The following is a 6724-nucleotide window of genomic DNA, read 5'->3' as shown; positions in this document are numbered from 1 at the left end:
ATGGACGTTTCCTAGTTAAGTGTGACCTCTTAAGTGACTGAGAGAAATGTGATATATCTGATATTACTTCTGTATTAAGTATGTGTTATAATTTTTTTAAACTGTACTTGAGTAAAATGATAGATTATACTCTAAGGTTTATATCATGACTGCGAGGAGGTAAAAATACATAGAGGATGATAAAATGATCGTATTCTTTATCCGAATACCATTATTTGGTATTGAGTGAGATCGCCAATTTTGCATGATGAATGGACTTTGCCATATTTTATAATCCCTCAATCTATCTTTTACATGTGTATTCATTACTGTTTTTTTTATGCAAGCATAATGTATTGCGCGTACTCAGCGATCGCAGATAAATGTATTATAGAAACAGTTATAATTGTAATGAATGATCTTAGGCATATGGTATGTCAACGGTCCGTGCAGAGTGCTTTTGTTTACATTTGTATTGCCTTCCTTTTATTTTTCAATGTTTTGTTCGATTTTCAGTTGCTAATAATTATATTCTGTAATTTACACATGGGCCATTTAAAGATTCACTAATATACACGCGTTAATAATGAATGTAAAAGCAGTTTTTTCTAATCTTAAACCTGAATCACAGAATTGATTGTCACGTGCAAGTCTAGTGATCAATTCAGCCATGCTTACCAATGACAGGGAAAATGATTTGCTTCAGTCATCGTTTTCTATATCTTGGTCATTTTCAATATACTCACTTGGTCATTTGAGGTGCATTTCATGTTTAATATGTTCGTTATAATAAATATCAATGGCTTCTCAACAATATTCGTTGGTCTCGTGCACTGATTGGCGACTGATGCATTTCAAGTACCTTCCCATTGACGGGAAACGGACAGCAGTGAATTATGGGAAAGGAACGATGATCCCTATCATTGGTGCCATCCCTGAAAATGATGACGTCTAAGAGTGATCATTTGAGCTGATAATGCCGCAATCCATGAACTCGTGCGTGAAAACTGACCGTATGGTTCAGGCTTCAGTGAAAAAATGGTATTTTCAAAACACGAGAGCTCCTCTGTTTTGTGTACAACGACCGCGGTGTCTTTCATCCGTGTGCCAGAAATACTCCTTAGTTGCCATTGCTCCCAAAACGTCATTCTAAAAACTACTGTGATCAGTGGGAGTGGTATGACCAAGTGGAGGACGATCGTTGCACGATTGTGTGGGGGTTGAAAGAGAATGATTCTAAGAGAAGGTAGGGAAGGTAGTTATGGGTGAGAATGATCGGATGAATTCGAGGATGAGAGGACAAGAAATGAAATTTGTGCGTGCAGAGGAGCGTCAAGGATATGGGATGCGAGCGATTGGTGCTTTTAAATTGAATCAGGTTTGACGGAATTGGAGAGGAATGGAAGGCGAGTCTCTCTGCTGGCATACTTTAGAATTAACTGGATGCCAGCCCAACTCAGCCCTGGAAAAATGCGAAATTGGGCAAAGAATTGGCTGGGATAAATGGAAAAGTATTCAGGGACTTTGTTCTTGCAAAGAAAGATAATTGTGTATCGCCAAGGGTGTGCGGAGTTCGGGTCAAGCTGGTAAACATTATGCTGAATTTAATCTCACATTTATTCCTAAAGTTAATATTTCATCAGTAATTGGGCGAAATATCTCGTATGCGTACTGTAAGGGTTTTGGATCCCCTAGGGTAGAATTTTGGTATCAATAGATTTTCATGGCCAAATCGGACGGGAAATCAAGAATTATAACAAAAATTCCTATATATTTTTATCTCTGATAATATACATAAAATTCCAAACCAATGCATATAAAATATAAACTCGCAATTAATTCGATAACGTTACAATAAGTAAAGATACCATCTTTGCTTATTTCCGAACATAAGAGATGTATATATATAAGAGATATATATCCGAAACGCAATGGAATCACCTTAAATTGTGGAAGAATGAATCATTTTACTTAAATATCATTATTATTCATTCGTCGTTATATTACAGTAAATTCATGAATCTAGATCAAATCATCCTTAAATGTTTATAGTGCTCATTGTATGATGTCCGATAACGAATGATAATGTATAAATAATAACTATATATCAAAGCCACTGCCATTACAACTCAATTTATGTTTAATAAAATAGGCATTATTTCAGATTTGATACCCACTAAGGGCTGGAGATAAGGATTTCAGATAACCAGAAAATTGGTTAAAATATCAAGCATCAGAATGAGTGACAAATTGTCTTTATATTAGGACGGGCAGTATTTGTTGCCTTTTTTTGAAGTATATGACTGAAGATAATTAATGTAAGTATGTAATTAGTAAATTAATTTTGACGATTGAAAATATTCTGGGGATGAGGAGATAAATAAAAGCAAATTTTAGGCATGCAATGTCCCTGTCTCAGGTCATACACATAAGTTTGTGTACTATAATTGATTGGAAGTCAAAATACTTTGGAAATGTCTTAAAAATTGGTTCGTAAATTGATTCATTTCTTTTATTGGCCACTATATTCTCGGTTATTACCGTCTTTATGAGAAAGTTTGCGTTTTAAAAGTGAAAGGCAATAAAGTTTAAATTTGAAACGGGACTTCGAAGGCTATTTATAAATCCAAGGTAAGAAAAAAAGAGGATGATGGAAACGGAGTCGGACGATATGGATTTGTATTATTCAGGAAAAGCGTTCAAACTATAAGTCTATTTAAGAAGTATTTTTTAAACATAACCATCAAGCCTCTTTAGGATTCCATAACAGACAAATTGAGAAAGATTATTCCCGTCGAGAATCAGAGAAAAGGAACTGATTGGCCAATAATGTGACTCACGGATGAGAAAGTAGCCGAAAAATATAATAAGGATATCAAATTGGCTATTAATATCAACAAACTTCTGAGTAGCTTCTGTTTCGACGAAAAAAGGTGATAAAAATTGTTAAAATGAGTGTTATTGTGAAATATCATTACCTACTTCTACTGTCTCCATGTATATTGAGACTATTAAACGATCAACATGACAAATAATTTTTTAAGTTGCCTTAAAAACTCGAGAGAAATTGATTGGCGACAATTATAACACAGGCTTACAGAAAAAGGGAGACATCTACTAAAAGCAGTGTTTCGAACGACATAGAGATCTATTGGCTACAGCTCTGCATTTGTTGAATTTTCTGCGAAACGCAGTGATAAATTTCTTTGAGAGAAGTATACCTATTTTTATGTGACGAAAACTTTCCCTTTAATTGTAATTTAAATTTATGTGAGGGTTAGCTAGCTACTAGAAAGTGGATAAGATTTTTGTTTGCAACGAGTAGCTATTTCCAGACATCCTTTTTATAAGGGCAGTCGGTGGAACTCTAGAAATATTTTATTTTGCCAAGTTTCACGAAATGAGACGTTAGTTCCTGAAATTTCTGCACGTTTTGCTTGTATTTATTGAATTATGTATCATTATACAATATTATTGAGGTTTCACTGCAATTTCCTCAATTATGACTGATTTCTGCACATTTACGTTACTGTTATAAACACCCTCTTATAACTGAACTTTGATACTTAAAAATCCTGAGTAATATCCTAGACACGTAGATTTTTTTGCTCCTTAAGTTTTAGAGTGGACTACTTTTTCTTACCAGAGTAACCTATCGTAAAAAAAATTCTGATTTACGGATAATTTAACCACGTTGTTCACAATATAGGTAGCGTTTTGCCTGCAAACCAACCACCAATTCATTCTCATATTTTTCTGCCGAGAGTTTTCCCCAAGATGTTATTTAAAAAATCTATATTCGTATATTTTATTCTTTCCATATATACCCCATCATAAAAATTAGTATGATAAAATTTTTATCTTAGTTACTACTGGTTAAAATAGAAATAAACTGAGGAAATATTTTTCCCCTTGAGTGATTACACTTATTGTAAGGCAAGGCAACGTACAACGTACATTTACTCTTCAGCCAGGAGTGTTTCATTTTTTTAAATTTATGTGGGGTTTTATTTGTCTATCTGTTCGGTCTTAGTTTCGCAACCGGTTTTTTTACCACTTTCCGACTAACTAGAGTGCTAACATTTTCAGAATAGCTCAGAGTTTAATGGCGATACAATGTGAAGATATTGGAGCAGTATTTTGAGTAATAACCTGAAGGAAATATTAAATATGGAGATTGACTCGAAAGATTGCCCCCAAAATCCGAGGTGCTGCAATCATAACCGGTGTAATGGATTCCTCCCGAAACATTGGCTCATTGTCTACCGGCGCATCCCAGTTGTTACGGTGGGCGATTCCTGAGCAGGGAATCCTGAATCTAGGTCTTGTGTAGCCGTCATTTCCATCATATTATTGATGTTTAGTATTAACGGAAGCTTGCGATTTAGCATTCTTTTCATGATTTGTCCTGAAAATTGTATTTTTCTGCATGAATATCTTTGTCTTCGCACATATATTCCACCCCCTCTCCAAATGTTGTCCAAAGGAACGATCCATTCACTCCCCTATATTCGACTTAACGCCCCTCCGTCGCTCCGATGGGACCACTTCGTCACTCAAGGTACCCTTTGTTCATTCTACGATGGACTCTTTGTTGACGTCCCTCTTATGCTGAAGTAATTTCCTGAAGTGACCAATAACAATATAATATAGCTATGATTACAGCACTAAAACAAATTTTGTAATATGTTTTTCTCATGAACCAAAAAGATAAAATAAAATAATTTTATTCTATTTAGAATTTAGTTTTATGAAATCGAAAAATTTTGGGCGGTACAAAATGATAATTCTGTAAAGAAACTTTGAGAATGTATTACCAAAATTCCTCAACATGTATGATAGCATATGAAGCATTATGTAAATACATGCGCCAGGCTCACCATGAAATTATTTTCTTCATTTTAGCTGGTGAAAACAAACTTTTTATAAGGTCTATTTCTATGCTATTATTATAATTTTGTTGATAGTAAAATTCTCCCTAACAGTTGAAGTTGTCATCATAAGACTATCATCACATATGAGGAAGATATTTTTCAAGATATGTTTGTTTCTCAAATAAAAAAAATCATTTTAGTAAATATGGAGGTGAAAATTTCATAATTGAGATCCCGAAAAATGCTGGCCAGGGTAAACTTAACTCGTCCTGAAAACATCAAGCCGATAGGATAATGATTATCAACAACATGTTAATGAATCAAAATTTAATTGTTGTAGAGAACTAAGCTGTGTTGAAAAGGTAATCTTTGATTTCGAAATCGGTCCACATATTCCGTCCAAGTTACCCGTACCATCACTCGACCATATACTCCCAGAGTTGATCCCTAGGATTGAGGGTTGTGTGTGCGTGTGTGATTGATATCTAAACTGAGGAAACCTATGCGAGGCCCCTTTCACCCTTGTAAAGTTTCCTTGAAAGTCGAGCGAGTACTTTTGAAGTGTTCCCAGTTGAGAGACGGGATGGTCACTGCTGCGAATCCTCATGTTCCAGCAAACCACCGCAGTAATTTTTCTCGAACCTGTGGTGTAAATCTCTAGCGTTATAGCCATTTGAGATCATTTTCTTTTTCATTATTGACGGTATATAGCTCATCTTACTTCCTACCAAACGCCTATTAAAGGTGCTTAGGGCGGTTGTTTTTAGATGTAGATTGAACCTGTTCTATGGGGTAGCATGAGCTTAAAGCATTAACCAGTCGCCAAAGAAAAGCGGTCAAGCGGGAGTTATGCATCCATTTTTGGAAAAATGTGCGAAGAAAATGGCGGTGGATCTTAATGATTAATGCCTTTCTATTCTCCTTTTCACCCTATCATTGACAATTTCCCCTCTTCCACACTTCGACGTTTTCCATAGAAATGGAGCGCAGTTCCGCAGTCACCTAAGCAATTTCGCTTTCATTGTAGTAGCTAGGGGTATATGTCGATATACCCCTTATCGTATCGATATACCCCTTATATATCGATGACTTGTCACTATCTGCTGGCCATCATTGTCCGTTCAATAGTCATCGTTTTATACATAATTTCGAACGTACTTTTTGTCATCTATTCATTTTAGTTCAATTTACTAATCCATTTTTTAAAGAAAAAAATTATGTCTGTTTTCATCCTTTTTTGCGGATTTTAATTTTTCAAGAAAATGAAAAAAAGCGTTTTTGGATTGTCACAAGTGATGATAATTCAAAATGAAGTAAAAAAAATTGTAATAGTGAACTTTGTGTAGTTGAAATAATGTGTTGTGTGCAAATCATGATAAGAAAACAACTAGTAAAAACATCGACGTAATTATAACTTGTTAAGAACGGAATATTTGATGCTCTCTTTTCGGTGAAGGTTTGTGTGCAGTGAAATTTCAGCCTATTCCACTATTATCAACATTTTTCGTGTGGAGTACTAATATTTTACTACAGCAAAAAAAACATCAGTGTATTTTCCCTTTCATTAAATTGAATTTTTTTTGTAGTGCACTTTATAATGTAACAATTTTCCTTTCAGCATATTTTTTATAATTATATTTTAAGTTTGTCTTTGATATTTGATAGCTTAGCATATTTTTTACACCTTCATTGACAGAGCTATTGAGTTCAATTTCAGCGCGTCGTTGTAATTTTTGTTGAAAAATGTCCCACTGCTGGCCAAGTAAAACGGAGGTATAACGCCATGATTGAAACGTGAGTTGATATTTTATTTATGTTTCAATCCGGTACGTCGCCGGTTTCAATATCTGTTTTTATGAAACTATACCATT

The sequence above is a fragment of the Ischnura elegans genome, chromosome 3, assembly GCF_921293095.1.
Source record: "Ischnura elegans chromosome 3, ioIscEleg1.1, whole genome shotgun sequence".
In the NCBI taxonomy this organism is placed as follows: domain Eukaryota; kingdom Metazoa; phylum Arthropoda; class Insecta; order Odonata; family Coenagrionidae; genus Ischnura; species Ischnura elegans.
Note: the sequence above shows the minus strand (reverse complement) of the source record.